Below are 25,275 nucleotides of genomic sequence, written 5' to 3'. Positions count from 1 at the left end.
TTTGGTGTGCACCTTTGATGGGCCACCAATACCATAATCTCTACAAGGACTACAGTGGGTCTGCACCTTGTGGTGGCCCACCAATACCATTATCTCCACAAGAAATACTGTGGGTCTGATCTGTGATGACCTACCTACCAATATTCTTCAAAACTTCGACTGACTCTGCTGTGGGTTGCCTCTAATGTGGCCCATTACCTGTCTGCATGTCAAGAGTCAGCACTGTCTTTCTGCATGGAAATCCACTACTTCCGTGTGCATTTCCTTTTACTGCTCATACTTTGTACTACTGTGGTGAATGATCAGGACTGTCTTTATGGACTGTGAGGATAATTTTTGCTTTTGACCAATATTGTATCAACAAGTGTGTGCATTTGACATCTTTGTTATTGTAATTATGAAAAAAATTTTCAAATCAGTATTGGGCACAGCCCAAAACAACTTGTAAAATTTTTTGTGGGGAGCATGGGGGGCTATGTAAGTAGCCTCTTTAGGTTTTTATGTTGGTAACGACACGTAGCGCTCTGTATGAAAATCACTAACGGTGCTGTGTGCAGTCTGTGGCTGGTGGGACTGACTGTTGGAATATTCACTATTGCAGTGTTTGGCAGTTGGATATGACCAGCACGTAGCATTCTGCAGTTGCAGGTGAGCCGCCAGCAGTGTTGGATGTGGAGAGAGAGATGCCAGAGTTTTGAGAGGTTACTATAAGCGGACTATCAGGACGTGTGTCCGCCAGAAAAAGGAAATTTGCAAAGATGGATGTCATGTATTGACAGATATATATATGATGACTTTTTAACATTATTAAGGTAAATACATTGTTTGTTCTCTATCAAAATCTTTCATTTGCTAACTATGTCTATCAGTAGTCATTGTCTTCAGTAGTTAGAATCTTTTATTTAGCTGGCAGTATTGGCGCTCACTGCATTGCAGAAGTTAGAGTAACGAAGATTTTTGTGAGGTGAGTGATTCATGAAAGGTATATGTTATTGTTAGACAGGGCGATTCTTTTGGGGTATTAGTGAAAGTCAGACTGTGTTGCGCTAAAAATATTATATATCAGTTTAGTGTTGATCAGAAAAAGTAAAGAGAAAACTGTTTGAGTACGTTGAGTTTTGCTAAGCTGTTTGAAAATCAAATAACGTAGAAGTTTGCCAGCACAGTCATTCGTAATTTTTCAGTGGGGATGTTTCATACTTAAGGACGAAGTAATATTGATGCCGAGGGCGTTCAGCCAATTGAAAAGCACACAGTAACGGAACACTATGAGACTCAAGTGTAGACTGAGACTTATTCTTGTGAAGAGCTCAAGGTGACGATTCCGCACGCTGTTGGTTGAAATCTGGTAAAATGTTATATTTTGTAGTGGCAGTGATAGGTTCACGGTGGCGCACGGCAGCTGCCCTCCTCTAACTTTTCCAGTTGCGTTATGGAACTGAGGATAAAAGTACGAGTTTCTACTCTTTACGTCATATGTGTTAACTGTACTGTTTTGTGTATTCTCTCACCCATCTTAGATGACCGTTTAGTTTGGGGATTGTTGCTAGCAATCTTGTCATGCTTGCAAATTAACTTTAGTGCAATTGTTAAGGGTATTTTCAGTCTTTATTTTAATTGGACGTCGTAGGACCACTTTCTGTTTACTTAAAATATCCTTTCTTGAATAAACATTACTCAATGTAGCTCTCTGTTGTCCACATCAACTACGGATGTTACAATACAGCATTTTCTACTAAATTATTTGTTCATTTTTTATTTTATAGTTCTGTGTATTTTATTGATTCGCAGTTCTAGCTAATTCACAGACTATTTGACAACAGGATCAGAGCTACAGATCATTATCTGCAGCGAGTTAGCTGCTGGGCATGAAAACAGACATGCAGAACTCAACCCTATGACTACAGAATCGTGTACAGCCCAAGTACCTAAGGTATGAGCGACAAAGGTAAAGTCTCAGCGCTTTGCCTGTATGGACTGTCGCTTAGAGAGCAACTTTCTCTAGCTATAACCGTTAAGCAGGGTTGCAAATGAGAGCACACTGGGATTTTAATCTAATTGCAACTGTAACTGTAACAGGTAACAATATTCTGTGATGTACGTCCCAAGTATATTGCGTAATAGGTGGTTTGCTGGGGTCTAACAACAGCAACAAATTCACAGAGAATTCAATGTGAACCCTAAAGTGTAAGTGAGTGACTTGAAAGAAGAAAGTAAAACCATCAGTTCAAGGACGTTTTTGGCTTATGGGGGTAATCTTTACTCGAAGATGTGCCGGATCTCGAGAACCTCTGTTATAAGGTGAATTTCCGCACTCCTACGAAGATCGCAGCCTTATGTGATTCCGTGACAGATGATTTATTGATTCGGAAGACGGATGTGTGTCATATTCCTTGAAAAACTGTGATAAGTCATATACAGGGTGAATCACTTAACGCTTCCACTTCAAATATTGCGGAAATGGAAAGGGATATTGATTTGCGGTTTTCGCAGAATAGATTTAAAACCAGTGGATTGTACTGTTAGTCAAGGAGCAGATTGTAATGATACTGAAAGATCCTAACGACACTGACCGAGCGCCGTGTCATTTCAGTAATGCAAACACTCGGTGTTGCTCACAGGAAAACCTCCACAACAGCACCCCACCGAAATGAAGCACACAATGTGAATGGACGTGGCTTGGGTACTTAAACCACCACTCAACTTTGACGTCCTGGGTCGGTGAACCACGAAGCTCGTAGCGATCGGACAGCTCCACACACGCTCCGACACTGCGCAGAGACCGCCAGCGCACCCAGTCGACTGCACCGCGTGGAGATAACTTCCCTGGCCCGCAGCAACCGACCGACTACTCTCAGAATGCCGACAATATCTAAAATAGTCGTCAGAGGAAATAACGTCCACTACACACAAATCCTGACAGACACTTGCACGAAGACCTGAATGATACCCATCAGTAACTAAGCATGCATGAAGACAAATTGGGAGTCGATGCACACACACACAGCCGACTCATGAACGATCGTCGAGCGAAAACGCGTCGTCCGATAGGACCACCAAGACACTGGTCCGGCTCAAGTGATGTGTGGCGGCAATGGTCGGGCGAGCCATGTCGACGCAGACCTCACTGCTACTCCAACCCAACTGCCCTAGTACCGCACTGCAACTCCTAGACTGGCAGGTCCGGACTGGCTCCAGACGCATTCCAACTGACTGGCAGACCCGAACTCGATACCCGAACTGGCTTACGACAGACAACGAATGGGAAGTAATAGCAGTCGAGCAAAGACGCTACGTGAGGGTATATATTGATATGCCCTGCTAGCGCCGCTCACGGTCAGGCAAAGCAGCAACTCAGTGACATCAGTAATTTAAATTAAAGTATTGAGGTGGCAATAAGTTAAAAACAGGGTGTAAAATACATGATGCGGGAACATGAGCCACGCACAGCTCACATAGGAACGTTTATTTATGGAACTCTTGCAAAACCACCCAGTTCCTCCGCCCCCTCAGATTCCGCTTTCAACGAGGATGCTGAAGACTGGGGATCATACGAGAAGCGGCTCCAGCAGCATTTTCAAATCCACCAAGTTGTCTAGAAGGCTGCTCGTCGTTCCTACTTTTTGTGCTGTGAACAGTCCAAAGTGTATGTTCTCTTGACGAAACTCCAACTTCGACCCCCCGATTCTTTAACTTTTTCCCAGATTTGTGAGGTTCTCGCGTCTTGCTACCGACGACGGTTCCACGTGTTACCTGCCCGTGTCGAATTTTACCAGTGTCGCAAGAAGGCTGGGCAATCCTAACACCAGTGGGCAGCGGAACTGCAAGATCTCAGCGGGAAATGTCACTTCAAAACACGAGTCTCCAATGAATCCTATGCAGATGAGATGATCCGCAACCATCTCATCCAGGCCGCCCTGACACGGATTTCTGGCGCGACGCCCTCAGACATGACGATCCTACTCTGGACCATATCATTGATCTAGCATTCAAGTACGAAGTCTCTACGGCAGCCAACTAGCGTTTGGATTCCTGGGCGGAAGTGGCGGTCCTCCATGACCACGACGCCTCGGAGCCCGTCGCATCACTGGCGGAGGTCGAAGACGTTGCAGCTGTCCATTCCGATGACTGGCACCGGTCATCCTCTTCTGCACAGCGACAGCAGGTCAGCCGCCCTGTCTGGGAATTTGCTCCCTCGGACAGCTCCGTGGGTCCGACAAAGACTGTCAGTGCATGGATGCCCCAGAGCCCTTGCCACCACTGCCAGCCCCTCCAGCTGCCGTCCTGCCCTGGCTGCTTTAAGAACCATGCGCGGGAAGACTGCCCTGACAGGTGAGCGTATTGTGCAGTGTGTACCCATAACCGACATATCAGTTCGGTCTGCCGATCTCGGCAGCCTCCTCCTCATCCGGCCAATGATCATCTGGGGCCTATACTCATGGATGTCAACCAAGTACAGTCTTTGAGATCTTCCAAGCTGATGATCGTCGTTCAGGTCAATGATCGTCCGCTACAGATGCAGGTGGATACTGGAGCACTAGTCTCACTGATCAACTATTCCTCTTATGCGAAGATTTTGGCACCCCCAACCCTCTGATGCCCGCACCTCAGCGCCTCCTTGCTTATAATAAGCAAGCGATTGCCCTCTTGGGTTGTTTCACGGCTTCCATCATGTACAAATTGGTTCACCGGGAAGTTACCTTCCTTGTAGTCATCAATGCAGCCACAGCAGATCTCTTTGGGTTGGATGCCTTCTGGGCCGTTTGCTTCACCACAATGTTCATCTGGTGTCATCACAGGTTCTCTTCATGGCAGTCGATACCTTGTGTATGGAATACCAGGAGCTCTTCTGGCTGGGCATTGGCTGTGCTCAAGATTTTCTTGCGTCGCTCCAGCTGAAACCGTCTGCCCACCTGAAGTACTCCTGAGCCCGACAGGTTCCCCACGCCCTCCAGCAGCCTCTTCAAAAACAAATGGACCATCTCACCATGGAGGGAGCTGACACTCTGGTCCGTTACAGATCGTGGGCGACACCTTTGGTCGTCCTCAAGAGACCAGATGGGCGTTTTCGAGTTTGTGGCGACCTCAAGTCAACACTTAACACTCAGCTACATGTTGAAGACTATCCCTCTGGTGTCCCAAGGACCTGTTCTCCAAGCCCGCAGGGGGACAATTTTTTTCGAATATCGATCTTGCCAAGGCCTACATCCAAATACCTTTAGATGAGCCTTCTACTCTCTTGGCCATCATCAACACACCGTTTGGGCTCTTCCAGTTGATCCACCTCACGTATGACATCACTAGTGCACTGGCCATCTTTCAGCGCTACTTGGAAGAGATCTTGCAGCATGTGCCAGGTTGTATAAACTACCTCGACGACATCGTCGCCACCGGCCTTACCATGGATGAACATCTCAGTCATCTGCAACAGCCGGCCGAAGTGGCCGAGCGGTTCTAGGTGCTACAGTCTGGAACCGCGCTACCGCTACGGTCGCAGGTTCGAATCCTGCCTCGGGCATGGATGTGTGTGATGTCCTTAGGTTAGTTAGGTTTAAGTAGTTCTAAGTTCTAGGGGACTGATGACCTGAGATGTTAAGTCCCATAGTGCTCAGAGCCACGTCTTCAGATATGTCCTCCGCCTCACTGAGCCTCTTAATGTGCTCTCTCCATCCATCCGCTCTCTTCTCTGCCTTTAACAGTGGAGTTACCATTGCTCTCATAGTTCTACCGCCCTTTCTTTTAATTTCACCGAAGGTTCTTTTGATTTTTCGGTTTGCTTTGTCTTTCAGACAATTATTTCTTTTTCAACTCCTTCACATTTTTCATGTCGCTATTTCGACTTAGCTTCCGTGCACTTTCTATTCATTTCATTCCTAAGTGACTTGTATATCTGTATTCCTGAATTTTCCCCTTCGACAATCAACTGAAGTATTTCTTCTGTTAACCATGGTTTCCTCGTAGCTGTCTATCTTGTACCAATGCTCTTCTCTCCAACTTTTGTGACTGCCCTTATTAGAGACGTCCATTCCCCTTCAGCTGAACTTCCTACTGAGCTCTTCATTATCGCAGTGAATATAGTCTCAGAGAAGTTCATTTCTTAGTATATCCGTACCGCACTTCTTTGCAAGTTGATTCTTCCTGACAAGTCTCTTAAACTGCAGCCCACTCTTCATCACTACTAAACGTTGATCTGAGTCTGTAGCTGCTCCTGGGTACGCCTTACAATCCAGTAGCTGATTTCTGAATTTCTGCCCTATCATGAAGTAGTCTAACTAAAATGTTTCTGCACCTCGGGGTCCTTCTCTTGTGATTCCTGAGCAGAGTATTCGCTGCTACCATCTGAAATTTATTGCAGAACTGCTGAACTCAGTTTCTCTCTCTCCACTCTCATTCCTACTACCAAGTCTTTACTCTCCCGTAGTCCTTTCTTCTACTCCTTCCCCTAGACCTGCATTCCAGTCCCCAATGACTATTAGATTTCTATCTCCATGCACCTACCCGTTCAGTACCATCACATACTTTCTCTACCTCTACCTCTTCATGTTCTGCTTGCAACATTTGTATGTATAACTGAATTGTTGTTGGTGGTGTTAGTTTGCTATCGATTCTGATGAGAACAATCCTGTCAGTGAATGTTCAAGTAAGTCACGGTCTGTCCTGTCTTTCTCTACATAACGAATCCTAATACTGTTAAAATACTTTCTGCTGCTGTTGATATTACCCTACAGTCATCTGACAAGAAATTCTTGTCTCCTTTCCATTTCGCTTCACACACCCTCAGTATACGAGCCTTAGTATTTCCCTTTTCAGCTTTTTGGCTTCCGTACCACTATCAGACTTCTGACATTTCACTCTCCGATCCATAGAACGTTACCCTTTCCTAGACTGTTCAATCATTCTCTCATGATCGACTCCCCCATGGTATTCTTTTGGTGGAGAACTGAATGCAGGACTAGTCAGGAATTTTTGGCCAATGGGCATATCATCATCGCACTTTTTTAGTTACGAGCCACATGTCCTGTGGACATATGTGTCTTTAATGCAGTAGTTCCCATTGCCCTCTGCATTCTCATGCCGTTGATCAACGCTGATTCTCCCACATTGTAGGGAGAGTTTCCCATTCCAAGGGCAAGAGAGAAATGTCTGAACCTCTCTACACTTCTCCGTGCTTGACAGAGCTACCTTTTATGAAGGAGTCCATAGCAGGTAATTCTTCTTAAAAATTTAAACAGTGTGGTGTTAGAACCGAGGACCGAGGACGTTTTAATTAACAACAAGATGTATTATTACAGTAAGTGTACAAAGTGCGTGTCGCTAAAACCCAGAAACGAGTCCCGGTACGATAAAGAGAGTTATATAGTGTGATAGCCATCTATACCACATCCATAAAAGACGTTTGAGCTTTTACCTGGAGTGCGTGCTTTCGAAGATATAAAGGCTGGAAAGTTTCATCCTCTAGAAATTTCCCCAACATTCCAGATTACGTGAGAGCATTCGAGAACATTCCAAAACATTCGGGGGTATTCCAGGGCAAAAAATGGTTCAAATGGCTCTGAGCACTATAGGACTCAACTGCTGAGGTCATTAGTCCCCTAGAACTTAGAACTAGTTAAGCCTAACTAACCTAAGGACATCACACACATCCATCCCCGAGGCAGGATTCGAACCTGCGACCGTAGCGGTCTCACGGTTCCAGACTGCAGCGCCAGAACCGCGCGGCCACTTCGGCCGGCGTTCCAGGGCTTTCCACAACTTTCCAGAATATTCCGCAATGTTCCGCAATGATCCGGGATGTTCTGGAATGTTCGGAAACAGTCTGAAAAATTCGGGAAGATTATAGAACATTCCAAATCATGGTAGAACATTCCAAAACACTCTCGAATGTTGTGGAATGTTCTGGAACATAGTGAACCATACGAAGCTTCTTGAGTATATTCTGGAATTCGCCACTGGTGGGGCTACCCTTTGGTAGGGGTATATAAAGCAAGACCAGTCTTATGTTGTAACGTAAGTGTCTTTTCAGTGACGAAGGAAGGAACGGGAAAGGTGGTTCAGTGAGTGAATAAAAACGAACAGTGAAGTGTGAGTAGTCAAACCGATACTGTGACTGAATATACCCTAAAGAGCGAAAGAAAGTGATTCAGCTACCTAATATCGTGTAGAGCCCCTGCGAGTACGCAGAAGTGCCGCAACATGACGTCGAATTGTCTCGAATGATGTCTGAAGTAGTGCTGAAGGAAACTGACACCATGAATCCTGCAGGGATGTCCATAAATCCGTAAGAGTATGCGGCGGTGGAGATCTCTTCTGAACAGGACGTTGCAAGGCATCCCACATATGCTCAATAATATTTATGAGTCTGGTGACCAGCGGATGTGTTTAAACTCAGAGGAGTGTCTCCTGGAGCCACTCTGTAGCAACTCTGGACGTGTGGGGTTTCGCATTATCCTGCTGGAATTGCCAAAGTCTGTCGGATGAAATGCACATTATACACAAATGGATGCAGGTGATCAGACAGGATGCTTACGTGCGTGTCACCTGTCAGAGTCGTACATCGACGTATTAGGGGTACCTTATCACTCCAGCTGCAAACATACCACACCATTACAGAGCCTCCACCAGCAAGAACAGTTCCCTGCTGACATGCAGTGTCCATGGATTCATGAGGTTGTCTCCATGCAGGTACACGTCCATCCGCTCGATACAATTTGAAACGAGACTCATCCGACCAGACAACATGATTCCACTTATCAACAGCCCTATGTCGGTGTTGACGGGTGCAGTCATCAAGGGTACACGAGTGGGCCCATATCGATGCTGTTTCGTTGAATGGTTCGCAAGCTGGCACTTGGGGATGACCCAGAATTGAAATCTGCAGCAATTTGCGGAAGGGTTGCACTTCTGTGACGTTGAACGATTCTCTTCAGTCGTCGTTGGTCCCGTTGTTGCAGGATCTTTTTTCGGCGGCAGTGATGTCGGAGATTTGATGTTTTACCAGATTCCTGATATTCACGGTACACTCGTGAAATAGTCGTTCGGGAATATTCCCACTCCATTTCTGCCTCAGAGATGCTGTGTCCCATCGCTCGTGCGCCAACTACAACACCACGTTCAAACTCACTTAAATCTTCCTAACCTTCCGTTGTAGCAGCAGTAACCAATCGAACAACTGTGCCACACTTGTTGTCTTATATGGGCGTTGCCGAACGCAGCGCCGTATTCTCCCTGTTCACATATCTCCTCATTTGAATACGCGTGCCTTTACCAGTTTCTTTGGCTCTTCGGTGTAAATTGAAAATAACGTGGAAAAGTGTGTAAAGTATACTTAGTGTAGTTGGCAGGAAAAGTTGATTTGACTTATATTTTAGTCAATGACCAAACGTAAAAGAGGAGGAGATCTTGCTAGTTCTGAAGCAGCACAACGGCGAAAACAAGGAGAACAGCGATAAAACAAAACAGATGAAGAGCATGAAGAACGTTTAAGTTCCCAACGAAAGGGAATGAGTACCGTGAGAACCAGAGAAAATGAAGACCAACGAAACGAACGGAGTGAAGAATCAAGAATTGCGACACAATCTTATAATAAAAGACTGCGAATTCTATCCAGCCATGAAAATATCACCCTACGAGAAACGCGGATTAGGACAAGTTATCAGTACGACCTAATAAGTGAAGCATTCCACTATGACCAGACTAAGGAATATAAGAAACAGAAACACGTCGAATTGGAAAAATGGATAACATCCGCTAGTTTGGTAACGTGAAACACTTCAGTAGAGAAACACCAGGATTCTGTTGTGTGAATGGAAAAATTCTATTGGCACCACTGGAAGTAGCTTCGTAGGAATTTTAACATTATATCACCGAGAACATTCCAGCTTGAAAACAATTTCTTCAAAATGTAAAAGCGTATAACGCCTGTTACTTTATATGGCCGGGGAAACTCCAGATTGAAAACAATTTCTTCATAACGAAGGCGTTTAACGCCTGCTTGCAGATGACTCCTTTCGGTGTCACTTCGATCAACAATAACAGAGATGAAATCGATTATGTTTTCTGCAACCAAAGACAAATTCATCAAAATATGGGATCATTATTACCACTACCCAACACAGACAGTAAATTACTGCAAGGATATTTCAACGGAAATGAAGGAACACAAAATGATCAACGATGCACAATTATTACTGTACTGAGAGGAGAAGTAGTCCGAGATGTGCAGAGGATCTCATATGAATACTATCAACTGATTCACATATTCAGAACAGCACTAAAACGAATGATTTCTGATGGCTATAAAAATATAGTTCGAGCCGACAAAAGACCGCCCGGAGAACACGAACGTCGATATAACGCACCACACACAGACGAAGTCGCCGTCGTAATTTCGGACATAACTGTACAACGAAGAAGAGAAGGACTACAACGCATTGCAGAGACACACCGTTCTTGCTCCCATATCCATCACTATTTCTGCACGGAGAGGACGGATATCATTGTAATGAAAACAAATCCAACAGCCGTAGAAAGAAACAAAATAGGCACTTCCAAGGTGTTCTATGCTTACCGCCTAATGATCAGGGGCAATGAAACGTACAATCACATTCTCAAAACTCGACGTTCATTCCAACAATTCCTGGTAGATATTGTACGTATCCGAAAACAGAAGCGGAACGGATGCTCTCGATAAGACTGAATCAGAAGAAACTACGCGCGGAAGAAAACATCCACCTTCGAGACGCAACCATAAATGAGGGAAACATTGACGACATTGGAACGATCATACCTATGAAGTCCGGGACACGTGCACGAATACACTCAGGATGCCTTGATTACACAAGAAAATATGGACAACCTGACCTCTTCACAGGATTCAAGTGGAACTAGTCGTGATCAGAAATCAAAGAATAACTAAGATACGGACAAGCTCCCATTCATCGGCACGGGGTAATAGCCCATGTTTCCCGACAAAATACCACATGTATGGAACAGTTGGGTGCTGCATGTACAGTATAGAATGGCAAAAATGAGGCCTGCCTCACTCACACAATCTCATATGGCTAAGCGACAGAACTCATCCCGAAGATATGGACGAAACCATCCAAGCTGAATATCCCAATTTTCAGGAACTGTACAACATAGCAGTGACAACATTATTCACGGACCATACGGCCCATTAAACCCTTATTGCCCCGTATAAATAGTGGAAAATGTACAAAAAATTACTCAAAACCGTAATTGGACGACACAAAAACCGGAGTTGATGGCGACCTCAACTTCACAAGACGTCACCCAGAAACGGTGGCTTCACAGCAGAAATACGAATATGAGGCAGGGACTTTCTGGGATTAGGTAACCGTTGAGTAGTACCATACAACACACAACTTTCAAAAACCAAGAAGACAGAAATGTAAAATACTGCAGTTCAGTGAAATCCGCCAAATATCTCTGTAAGTATGTGAACAAAGACAGTGACATGACAGTATTAAAAAAAATGGTTCAAATGGCTCTAAGCACTATCGGACTTAACATCTGAGGTCATCAGTCCCCTAGACTTAGAACTACTTAAACCTAACTAACCTGAGGACGTCACACACATCCATGCCGGAGGCAGGATTCGAACCTGCGACCGTAGCGGTCACGCGGTCCAGACTGAAGCGCCTAGAACCGCTCGGCCACAACGGCCGGCTGACAGTATTACAAATAGCCAAAGACAGATAACAAAAAAACAGATTTGACTAGGTCCTCATGTACCAAACGGAAAAAAAACAGCAACAGTCACGAAGCAGCATTGCGGATTTTCGGTTTTCCCATACACGAGCGTGAACCAACTGTGCAACGTCTACCAGTACATTTAGAGAATGGACAGAGAGTTTACTTCACAAAAGACAGCGCCAGAAGCATTTCAAGCGAACCATCACAGAACACATCATTAACTGCATTTCAGAAACTGTGCCAAACGGATCCACTCGCCAAAACATTACTATATGTCGATGTCCATAAGTGGAACATTAACATGTAAAAATCTGTCAACGACGATAACAAGGAATTCCGATAGAAGATCGTTCATAAATCATGAAAACTGGCGCATTAGGCCGAGTATACACCATACATATGAATGTTTGTATCTCCGGATGTTGGCACACGAAATACGGGGACCAACAAGTTTCACAGATCTCAGGACTGTTGACGGTTACTCACGCTAGACGTACAGAGAAGCATGCCAATGTTTACGACTACTGGAATTAACACTCCAAGAAGCTTCATTCACTGGCTCAGCTGAACAAATGAGAGACTTATTTCCCATAATTCTAACATGTAACCCATCGAATCCCAAACAGCTATGACTCCTTAAAAGAGAGTATGAGTGATGACATAGTGTACCAGATCCGACAAGCTCATCCTGAATTAAAAATCGAATTCAACAACATCTTCACTGAAACACTCATTCACCAAGAAGATAAATGTTTGTGATTAAACAACCAAGCTTCGTACAATTTTGGATGCAGTACCACGAGAAGATGCTGTCAGTGCGCTGCAATTCGAAATTACAAAGGAAAAAAGCTACAGCAACAACGAACTACTTCAGTACATTGCTCACAACAAACCACTCCTCAATGACAATCAAAAGGAAATCTACAACGTTATCATGTTCCAGATCGACAACATTACTGTGGGAATTATTTACTTGGACGGACCGGACGGCACCGGGAAAACGTTTCTAATACATCTATTGCTGGTGGAAATACGTGCTGAACAATACATGGCAACCCTGTTGGCATAACAATGATTTGCAGCTGTGGGTCTGATTTATCCTGCTAAATTCGCCCGACATTTTCTTGTCATCTGTATGAAATACTGTAAATATTCCCTCTGATGATATATTATTGAATTAGTAATATTTTGTGAATACAAGGTCATTTCATGCAGAATTTATCCCTTGTCTCATCCTTCGCATTGTGAGTTATCAGTTATCTACTGCAGCCGCGATTATGCCAATGAGTGGGTTTATGCAGGAATTGGTTCAAATGGCTCTGAGCACTATGGGACTCAACTTCTGAGGTCATTAGTCCCCTAGAGCTTAGACCTAGTTAAACCTAACTAACCTAAGGACATCACACACAGCCATGCCCGAGGCAGGATTCGAACCTGCGACCGTAGCGGTCACGCGGTTCCAGACTGCAGCGCCTAGAACCGCAAGGCCACTTCGGCCGGCTATGCAGGAATTCCTTGGCATCATAGTTGTAAAGCAATGACTTTATAAAACGGTAGTTGAGTCCGGAAGCAGTTCCAGGTTTGCTGCAAAAGATGTGTCTTACCAATTCCTTTCGGTAAGTTTTAAATCAGGTGCTACCTGTCACATGTAAGTTGGAAACATGGTTCAAATGGCTCTGAGCACTATGGGACTTAACATCTATGGCCATCAGTCCCCTAGAACTTAGCCGGCCGCGGTGGTCTAGCGGTTCTAGGCGCTCAGTCCGGATCCGCGCGACTGCTACGGTCCCAGGTTCGAATCCTGCCTCGGGCATGGATGCGTGTGATGTCCTTAGGTTAGTTAGGTTTGAGTAGTTCTAAGTCCTAGGGGACTGATGACCATAGATGTTAAGTCCCATAGTGCTCAGAGCCATTTGAACCCTAGAACTTAGAACTACTTAAACCTAACTAACCTAAGGACATCACACAACACCCAGTCATCAAGTCACATGTAAGTGTGTCCTAGCAAACTGGCAGGACTTACCATGATCGTAGACCTCACTAATCTTAAGTCACATCAAAATTACTGATAAAATTACTGAACAGATTTGAAGCATCTATGAGAGTCACGAATTTTACTTTGTTCATCAACTCGGTCTGAAATAGGAGGGCAAAAATTACAGGGACAATGGCCAAGTTTGTTAGTATGCATTATCTGTGGAAGATCTGGAGGTGAAAACGTACGAAAATGCACAACTGCACTTTTGGGAACTTGTGTTTTATTTTTGCATCAATATTGTTGTGAACCCACCATCTGGTATGATCGCTTTACATTATCAGCCATTATATCTAACCATTTTGATAGTACACCTGATAATATAGATGAGTAGGACACAAGACAGAACGTAGATAATGTCCGTTTGACGTCAACAGTGTGTAACATTTTACTTTTTTGAATAGGACAATCATTTGAGGTTTAGTCAAAATAAGCTTACGCTGCAAGAGAATGCGCTTATATTTTTCAATCTGTGGTCTGTTGTCGGTTTGAAGGCCTTCAATTACATCGGCAACTTAATGCAGCTCCACCGAGGGCTGTCTGGAGTGGGGTGGAGATAGCAATGTGAAAGTGGCGAGCTGTCGAAGACGATCTTCATATTATTAGTGCGATTGAGACTTCGTATATTCTTGACGACGTTTAGTACCTTTGCGGTCAGTCACCCAATTTCAGAATTCATGCTGAGTAATCCTGCTAAATTGTCATAATATTGTCTTTTTATATTGATGAGTCATCTGGTTAGTCGTCATGTTCAAGTGCCATCTACAACGCATATTTAATATTACGATCCTAGGAACTAACCTGCAATATGTTTTGTGTTTCTTAATCAGAAGTATCCACATTAACCGTCATAAGAACAATGTCAGGGTACAGAATGCAGCAGCACCTTGGTAACTACTTGGGGACCTGCTTGAGTCGTGTTCTAAGAAAAGGGTAGTCGCTGGTTCACATCATATTACACTAGCGAGAAGTACCGAATTTTCCTTTTTCTCTGCAAACATCTAGTACTAAATTCAGTAAAAAATGCTAAGAAGATATTTGCATTGTGCCAGCTCAACCATCAGCATATTTTTATAGATTTTTATTTTCACAGCTATTCTCGTTCTCCATTGCAATAAACTTCACTCATTACTAGCTTGTTCTTGTTGCGATTATTATTGTAATTCTCTCAAAAAATGGTTCAAATGGCTCTGAGCACTATGGGACTTAACTGCTGAGATCATCAGTCCCCTAGAACTTAGAACTACTTAAATATAACTAACCTAAGGACAACACACACATCCATGCCCCACTCCGGCCGGCTGTCATTCTCTCACTCCCAAGAGTTTTCACATCCCTATTTGGTATCGATGCACATGAAGAGTGGCTATGAAAGAAGGGAATAATGAATGTTACATGCAGAATACACTCATTTACTTCGGCACCTCGAGATCAACGCTTCAGGAGAAGTGAGATACATGAAGACGTCAATAGGAGGACAGATACGCTGGCACAACTCTGCAACTACTCCTGTTGATTTAACAGTGTTACCAGGTAATCTGATGCTGCGAAATCAAAAATGTAGTACAGACTATGCCACAGTAGCAAAGAGCTGCTAATTTCGGACCATAACCGCGAATTACTCTTGGGTCAGCTGCTGGTTAGAGTGTAGCATCTGTAAATGGAAGACTTTGTTTGATGTCTTGTGCTGATGCTGTCTGAATAAATTATGCCAGTGGATAAAAAACGGTTTAGTTTGGAGACCTTACCCTCGAGGGGGGGAGGCACAGCGGTCTGCATCATGAATTCCAAGCAAATACACAAAAAATAACTCAGGAAGGGTTCGAACAACTACTTTCATGCAGAGACATGCAATTGGAATCTGTTCATCGTTTAGGGGCCAAACAAGAGGATAACATCACGGAAACAATGATTAGGCTACTTAGTATATAATAGAGCATACACATTTCAAGGAGGAAACTTACGAAGACAGATTTCCTCGTTGTCCATAAGTGCGGCATATCTTTCGTGTTAACGAAAGTAATATCCTGCTTTACCTCTTCTTAAATCTCAAATCAAATGAATGCTATGTGGAATCGAATATTTGTTGATTGCTTCTCTTATTTCTTCCATTGATACTAACATATTTCTTCATTCTCGTGGTAATCATGACATTCTATATGTATGCTGCAAAACATTGCACGTGGACACATTCGACATCGAGGTGCAAAGTGTTTGATATATTACATTATATTCAATTAAAATAAGTTTTCGATGTATTTTTACTTCGTTTGTATTTTGAGATGATTATGAACGTTACGGAAAATTATCTCACATGCTTTATGCTGAATGAGAAACACTGAATCATCCGTTTTGCTTTCCCTGCATTGTAATAATATAATGTCGGCGTCAACAGCCTTCTTCCACGCCGGAGGCTGAAACTTGTATCATTCTGGATTAATGATAATTGAATGCCCGAAATGTATACATAGCCCACAAGGCGACGTCAGAAACTATCAGGGGAGAAAGCCGCATGAAAACCAAACGTGCGAGCGCGTCTCCACTCTGAAGAACCGTATCGGACAATCACGGCAAGCATTTCGCTAAAGAGCTGTCTCGTAAGAGAGCCGAGAATTGGCAGCGTCGTAGCAAGTATTTGTCAACACTGTGAGAGTGCATTTACTTACGGGTGTAGTCCGGCATTACGTCGCTAAATTCACTTGGAATTCGTTTTTCACATCGAAGACTCATACGATATAATCCACTGTAAGATGAGACACTTAGAAAGTATATTTAATTTCTGGACTCAAGAACGGCATTCTTCACATAAGTAACACCTGTTTGTGTTAATGTTGGGTTTTGAGGCTCAGGCAATATCGCAATTACTATAGTCCGGGTCTTGCCGCCACTGTGTAGTTAGCTCAGCGACTCCGTTATGCGTTGTGATGCTGGTGCTATATGAAATGGCAGTTCCGATCTCGGAGAAGGCCGCTGAACACAACGTTTTATTTTCCATTTTAACTAACGGAGTTGCAAACTGCTAAATCTGAAGAATGCCTTTACACATAAATCTTCTTGCAATTTCGACTTAGCAAATTATGTTAATATCATGAATGTCTGTTTTGCAAATGCCAAGGTGTTTCACTGTAAAATAGTTTCCGAAAAGATTCAAACCTACTGTCAACGATTCGAATTTGAGCTTTCTTCGTCATACAGCTGTAACATGTCAGGAGGTTGTTTATGAAGTGATAATGTAGATAAATATAGTTTCTCTCTTCTAAATTTTGCAATAGCATTTAACTGTAGACGTTTACTGACACCGGCGTTATCAATTCCTTTCCATTCTATGAAACCTCAAAATCGATAACTTTTTCTGGTTTAAATCTGATGACCTTAAGTATCACTTCCGATCAACGTTAAATACTTCCTGAATCCATACATGGAACTCCAAATGTGCAGTGTTCCTGCACTACTACAGAGCATGCATTGCAAGGTATTCACACAGTTTATCGCATAGACTTACCACTAGGAATGAAACAAAAACTATAATACACTTTACACCACAGACGCTCACTCTGGCTTGATGAAAACATCCGAATATTGGCCAAAAGTTGCACAAATAATGGATTTTGAAAGGAAAAGAAAGATGTATGAACCATTTATAAATTCATCGAATATAGTGAGGTGGTTTAATTTCGTCTAAGTCTGTCAAATTAATTTCGGACCATACGCAGCTCTTGCCGATAAATGTAATACAGCCATGGACTGTGCGACTGGTCCCACGCGGAGGTTCGAGTACTCCCTTGGGCATGGGTGTGTGTGTTTGTCCTTAGGATGATTTAGATTACGTAGTGTGTAAGCTTAGGGACTGATGACCTTAGCAGCTAAGTCCCATAAGATTTCACACACATTTGAACATTTTTCAATGTAATACACTGCCCATCTACTAATCAGGGCGTCGGTCTATGTTGCTTTCGAGCGTGAATAAAAATCGTAGAAATCTTCTATGGAGCAACATTTAATAATAATAAAGCGCTTTAAATTATCAAAAGCCATGAGCGGTAGCAGGCGCTTTCGACAAAGAACGGGGGAGTGCCGCGCCGCTGCTGTCGCCACGGCCGCTGCCAGTAGCCAGCAAATGGATCCCGGAGCTTTGCCGCATGCGACGTCCAGAGAAGGACACTCAGCGAGAAATCTGCCGCAAAATGGTTTATGGATAAAAGTTTGTTATCGGTGTGATAGAAAGTGAAATAGATTGAATCTGCATTACCATTACATTCATGTCTTCAACACTCAGTTGGAAGAGGCTATAAAAGTTTTTTGTGCCAGCTAGTTCCGATCCACAGACATTGTACACAGAAACAACGCACGGTACCGCTATACCACGGGCGTAAACAGTATATAGTGTCTCTTATATGGGACAGGACTTCGTCCAGGAAGTGCCGCAGTCTACAGTGTTGCCAGATTGTGCAGACTGCCGGACTTAGAATTAGCGAGTTGGCCAGTTTATTTGTCCCATGTCGCGATCGGCGCGGACTTAGCCTCTGCAGCGGCCGGCCACCTGTCGAGTTTTATGTCAAAGAGTGTACGTGTCACCTGTCAGAGTCATACTTGATGTATCAGGGGTCCCATATCATTCCAATTGCACAAGTCTCACGCCACTACAGAGCCTCCACCAGCTTGAAAAGTCCCCTGCTGACATGCAGGGTCCATGGATTCATGAGGTTGTCTCAATACCTGTACACGTCCATCCGTTAGATACAATCTGAAACGAGACTCGTCCGACCAGACACGTTTCCACAGTCCAACGTCGGTGTTAACGGACCCAGGCGAGGCGTAGAGCTTTGTGTCATGCACCTCATGGGAACACGAGTGGGCCTTCGGCTCCGAAAGCCCATATGGATGATGTTTCGTTGACTAGTTCGCACACTGCTCGCCGCTGTGGCCGGGCGGTTCTAGGCGCTTCAGCCCGAAATCGCGCTACTGCAACACTCGCAGGTTCGAATACTGCCTCGGGCATGGATGTGTGTGATGTCCTTAGGTTAGTTAGATTTAAGTAGTTCTAAGTTCTAGGGGACTGATGACCATAGATGTTAAGTCCCATAGTGCTCAGAGCCATTTTTTTGATAAAACAGCCTAGTCTTTTGAATCTTATAGTCTCACATGTTAAATTGGCGGTGAACTGACAGTCTTTTGTTCATTGGTGATAGTTATTATGTTGTTTTGAAACGAAGAAGTTACGTTACACGGCAAGTTTGCAGTGAAAAATGTGGACACTTGATAATTTACAATAAGCAATATGTTACTGTACGTAAAATGCAGCCAACATACCGAAATTAAATGTGGAAGGGGACTAATATTTTACTGCGATGTGGAGTCACATACCACCTAACAAAAGAACTGAAGCACCCAGACAGAGAAGAGGAAAGGAAATGGAACGTCAGGATCTGAGTCGGTATGTGATGGTATTTCAGTGAGCATCGAGTCAAAGTTGAAAAGAACTTAGCAATATGCTGTTGCACACGTTGTGGCCTGGACGCATCCGCTCACTGGATTGGGAAGGGTGGCATAAAGCCCTTGTATCAGTACTTATCCCATACGTGTTCTATCAGAAATGGAGATTTTGGTAATGTGAACACTTCTTAGAAACTCGTACCATGCGTGGGCGGGCATTAAAAAATTCAAATGGCTCTGAGCACTATGGGACTTAACATCTCTGGTCATCAGTCCCCTAGAACTTAGAACTACTTAAACCTAACTAACCTAAGGACATCACACACATCCATGCCCGAGGCAGGATTCGAACGTGCTACCGTAGCGGTCTTGCTGTTCCAGGCTGAAGCGCCTAGAACCGCACGGCAACACCGGCCAGCGTGGGCGGGCATTGTTCTGTTATAAATGTCACCACGACGCTGTCGCATTACGGTTAACCCATGAGACACGGGATGTCCGTGACCCACCCTGGTATAAATGACACTTCTTTCCATGTCGCCGACATACAGACGTCCTCTAGAGTAACGCAGAATAGAGACAGTGACGCCATTCATTTGCAGTCCACGCTTCCTGGTCGCGGTATCACTCCAAACGCAGCTGTCCATACTGAGCTGTTAAAGGCAGGTAATGCTTAAGCAGAATTCCATATTCTGTCTGCTGTTAGCCTCCGACCAATAATGCGGGGTGACACAAAATATAGGAGGAGTCAATTACTTGTTTTCGGATGCCAGCTGCAGATATGAAGGCTTTACAATGAGCTTGGTTCACAATACAGCTATCCTCCCATGGGGTAGTCAGACTTGGTCATACTGCACTTGGTCATCCGAAGCCTTGTCGACTGTTGTGCCTGCCTTCACATTCCCAAGCAGTCTAACATTGAACCACCGTCACATTTGAACGAACATCAAATCTGAATACTGGGCGGTTCGACCCACCAGCCATACCCATAAAAAAGCCCTTTTCAAACACTATCAGATGCAGAGAATGCTACCAAACGACCAAGCGGCATTACCGTATCCGTCACAGTGATTACCGAATATCTGACGCTGTTCAAGCCCCTTATATACCGTACTACAGTAGGTCTGGTAAAAACACTGAACACAAACAAAACTAATGCACTCTGGTGGCAAGGCCACCTATCACAAAGAATTGAAATTGTAATTATTTAGTTACCCGCCAATGGCCAAGTTACGTAGACATCCAACCATGTCTTATGTGTCTCTGACTTTTTTTTGTCAGGCATGTAAGAAACCCTGCTTTCACAAAGTCGTGAACTCACATGGAACCGCGATCTACAGTATATGCGAAAAATAAAGCACATAAGACACATACAAGCTTTTCATACAGAAATGAAACAAGTAATAACTTCCTTAATAAATATTTGGTCTACATTACTCGGTACCGGCAAAGATCACACTACCTTGTGGCGTTGTTCGCAATCACACGACAACGCACGAAATTATTTCGGCTCTTAATAACTCATATTTTTTGCAAATCCCTTAATGTGATTATTCTTATAAGTACGTCCTAATGAATACACTAATGAGAGAGTTTTTACCTTTATACAAACTCTGCATGGGGGCTTAATTAAATAAAATGCAAATATTTTTGGTAGCTGCATGTCCGATTACGCTGTGTCTCGTAAACGGTTGGCCCTGACTAGTATTATTACGCAATCTGACTGCATAGAACAACAACAAAGAATGAAATGAAAATTTTCGTTAACACAATTAATTAATTAAGTCCCCAGCAACTATAAAACCTACGAAACCAAAGCACAAGTGTAATTGTTCTGTGTGTGGGAGTGTAACTCAACGTACACATCTGGCACGGTTCTTCTTCAACAAGACAAGAAATTTTAAATATCATTTATACTGAAGTAATTAAAAAAATAGAAAAACTCTAATTGCGTAAGGAAACCAGAATTACACTCTAATACAAGAACACAAGCCAGATGCTTTATTGACTGAACCTGTAATGACGCATTATTTAAGACACTGATATAATAAAAAGAAAAGGAAAAATTTGTTTTTCGTTTACCTTCATATATTGACGAAAAGCACTCTAATCATTACAATATATCTCCCCACCGACTTGCTACTACCACATCTCAACAAGAACTCTCCACCACGACCTCTCGACAAGTACTCTTCACTACGACATCTCAGCAAGCACTTTTCACTAGCACATCTCAGCAAGCACTCTTCACTAGCACATCTCAACAAGCACTGACTACTACGAGTTCTCCCCAAGCACTGCCAGTGGAGGCGGCTGAATAATACTCTTTGGCGCAATCTCTGGCGCTGTGGCTCAGTGTAGCCATCTTTCAACTCCTATTAGTAAATAGTATTGAAGTTAAAAGTTTTGCTGCACATGCTGTACCCCAGTAGCTGATCGCGTCATACCACTGCTCCGTGTCAGCTAAATGAAAGAGCTCACTGAAGTGAACCGCCGTTTGCAAACAGACACGTGGCAGTATTCCTTGAGTCGCATACACCGGTCAACTCTTCCCTGTGATGAGAGCTGCCAGCTACAACACCTACGATGCTTTGAACGAAAATGAACTACCGTCGTTGCATGGACTGCTACTGTTGTTTAATAAGACTGACTGTCCTATGTAAATCAAGCTACGGCCATAAGGTGGTGTTAGTGCGAAAATGCTCTCAAATATAGCATAAAAAATTTTACTTTTAGACAAATAGTCTTTTTTTGTAAAATAAATAAGATCTGTACACGTATCTAAACGGCAAGGGCCAATTACTTTACAAAACCTCTTTCTACTGTAAACGACAGAAACTTCCAAGAAAATCGGTGCATCTTGACCGACACAGCCTTTAAGATTGACCAAATGCAATACTTCATTGTATTTGTTACGTTACTACCGTCACGTTTTTACAAATGCGCATGTACGTTCATAATTTAAATCGCTCGTTTCCTCCACTTGCAACAAAACTGACTTTTTGTATGCATTATGAATTAAATACAATATCAATACTAACAGATTCATCCCAGATTATAAATATTTTACATCTGAATTAGGTAAAATTCGGTATCGACTATTTTTCCACAGGCTTCTGTCATGAGTTTATAAGCAATTTTATTAAAACATAAAAAATTTTCGATTTTTGATTGTTGACTATATTCCAGTTGTTGCATGCGTAATTTAAATAACATTTTTATAAGTCAGAGGACAGATAAAATCAGTATTACAGACGCTGTTAATGTCATAGAAAATTAGTTGTGTCAAAAGAGTTCGTAGTATGTCATCCATTTGTAAGTAAAGTGCCCTATCTAGCATAAATTTCGTAGGAATTAATGTTTGTGCATATAAAATTCCTATTTTTGACAATACAAAAAAATTGAAGTGTATATTACGAAAATCTGAAGTAGAACAACGATTCTAAATTGTACAAAGCTTTTCTCAGCCCCACCCAACTCCAAAGAGTTCCATTAATTGCCTTGTTATGGTACAATGGGTGCCTGTGATAACAATGGTTCCACAAGAAAATAAAGGGACAAGTATTAATTGTTGTTGTAGTTGTTATGGTGTTCAGTCTAAAGACCCCCCCCACACACACACATTTCGTATCGTTACAAAACTGTCAAGTCCTTGATGATTCAATCGACTGATCCCTTCTTTTAGTAAAGTTATGCCAGCAACTTCTTTTTTCCCCAGTCGCAATCAGTACTTGTCCATGAGTTGTTCTATTCACGTGTATAATCTTCAGCATTCATCTGTAGCACCTCATTTGAAAAGCTTATACTCTTTTCTTGTCTGAGCCGCTTATCGTCCACTTCTTATTTCCGTACAAGATTCTGTCATACTCTTCTCGCAGTATCATAAAGTTCAGGTCTTTCCTTTCCATAATTCTGCCTTCAAGTTTGTGTCCCTTGTATAGACGTTTTGTATATCCTTTCCACTTTTCAGCTTTCCCCACTTTGCTTAGTACTTGTTTTCCATCTGATCATCTGATATTCATAAAGCTGCTTCTCTTTTCTCCAAAAGCCTCTTTAATTTTCCCGTTGGCGGCATCTGTCTTTCCCCGGCTGAAATGCGCTTCTGAATCCTAACATTTGTTCTCTAATCATTCCTGCTTAGACGTTGCGCAGTTCCTCACAATAACATTTTTTAAACCTCTGTATTACCTTTATCCTGCTTCATCTGCAGCAGTTTCGTATTCTCTCCTGCCGCCAACTCAATATATACTGTTATCTATGGCTATCTACTATATCACTTTTTCACCTATGTGGTACTCTGCTGCCTTCCATATTTGATGTCTTATCGCTACACATTCGCCCTCTAGTGCATTCCTTTGTTTCTTTTACAGTGCAACGTTGCCTAATGCTCGCTCTGAAATTCTGAACAGTCTCTGAATCCTTCAATTTATCCACTTGTATCTCCTTAACCAAATTTTTGCAATTTCTTCATTGTCAATCTGCAGTTCATAGTCAATATTTTCCTTCTCATCTCTTCCGATAAGTCTCCTCTGACACGCGGTTCTGGGTGACTGTTTCCGAAATCTACACCTTTTCCTAGATCTCTCCAGTCCTTTTCCTTCACCCATCCTCCTGGAACATCAACCCTTCTACCAGAAGAAGGAGTCACTCGCTCCGAAAGAATCAGAAATGAGACTTTCGCTCAACTTTATAAAAGGCAGGACACAGTTTCCAGCAGGCTACCTGCCCACTAAGGACGGCAATACACGCTGTGCGATTTAAATAGAGAGAGCGGTCAGGCCAATCCATTCACTTCTCGTTACGAGACCACCTCCACCTGCCCTCATCGATGCGATCGCTCTTTGTCTGCCGTAAGTATGAAATCAGGGCCGAATCCAACCCTGACAAGTCGCGCACGGGGAAGGAGCACACTGTTATAATAACGTTGACCTGTGAGAGTATTGTTTTCAAATACTTTTTAGGACGACTGTGCAGCGTTCTGTCTCTCGACACCACAACAACTGGACTGCCCAAACGATCATTTTCGAAAATGATCCTGGGTGCATTACGTGTTCCCATCACTCGCCACGAGAGTGTTAAGTCCACCATTGTGGAACACGAACGTTGTGGTAGCTCAGATGTCTACCTGTGAGAAGGCATGATGTTTCTTAGGCTTACTGTCCTCCAAATCTTTGAACACAATAAGTACGCCTTACCACAAGAACTCGTCAACAACCTACTGACCTGAATGAGAGCACATCACATAGCATACATTTCCGTCTATGGTGACCACACGCCCTATTAAGAACCACATTCCACCTTTTGTAATGTCCAGCAACAATCATTAATTTGCGGTGACTTCAATGCAGTTGCTTTCGTTGAATAAGTCATTTCCGGTCGTCTCATTGGGTATTTCTTCCACATAACTTTATTACTACCTTGTAGCATTTCTATGTATGGTACAGGGTCCACCGTGCTATGTTGCTCGGCAGTGATAAATCGCACGAAACTTACTTTCGTTCTTATGTTTTGCACATCACCATGAATTCTACAAATCAGAAATATCTTGTCGTGGGAATGTATCTTTGTTTCACACTGAAGCGCCAAAGAAACTCTTATAGGCATGCGTATTCAAATCCGGAGTTATATTAGCATGCAAAATACTGCGCTGCGGTCGGCAACGCCTATGTAAGACAACAAGAGTCTGGCGCAGTTGTTACATCGGTTACTGCTGCTACAATGACATGTTATCAAGATTTAAGACAACAAGCGTCAGGCGCAGTTGTTAGACCAGTTACTGCTGCTACAATGACAGGTTATCAAGATTTAAGTGAGTTTGAACTTTGTGTTATAGTTGGTTTACGAGCGATGGGACACAGCATCTCCGAGGTAGCGATGGAGTTTTTCCCGTGCGACTATTTGATGAGTATACCGTTAATATCAGGAATGGTAAAACATGAAATATCTGACATCTCTGCGGCCGGAAAGAGATCCTTCAAGAACGGGATCAATGACGACTGAAGAGAACCCTTCAACATGGCAGAAGTGCAACCCTTTTGCAAATTACTGCAGATTTCAGTGAGGGGTCGTCAAGAAGTGTCAGCGTGCGACCCATT

This window comes from Schistocerca piceifrons, chromosome 2 (genome assembly GCF_021461385.2).
Source record: "Schistocerca piceifrons isolate TAMUIC-IGC-003096 chromosome 2, iqSchPice1.1, whole genome shotgun sequence".
Classification (NCBI taxonomy): domain Eukaryota; kingdom Metazoa; phylum Arthropoda; class Insecta; order Orthoptera; family Acrididae; genus Schistocerca; species Schistocerca piceifrons.
This window is presented reverse-complemented; position numbering follows the sequence as displayed.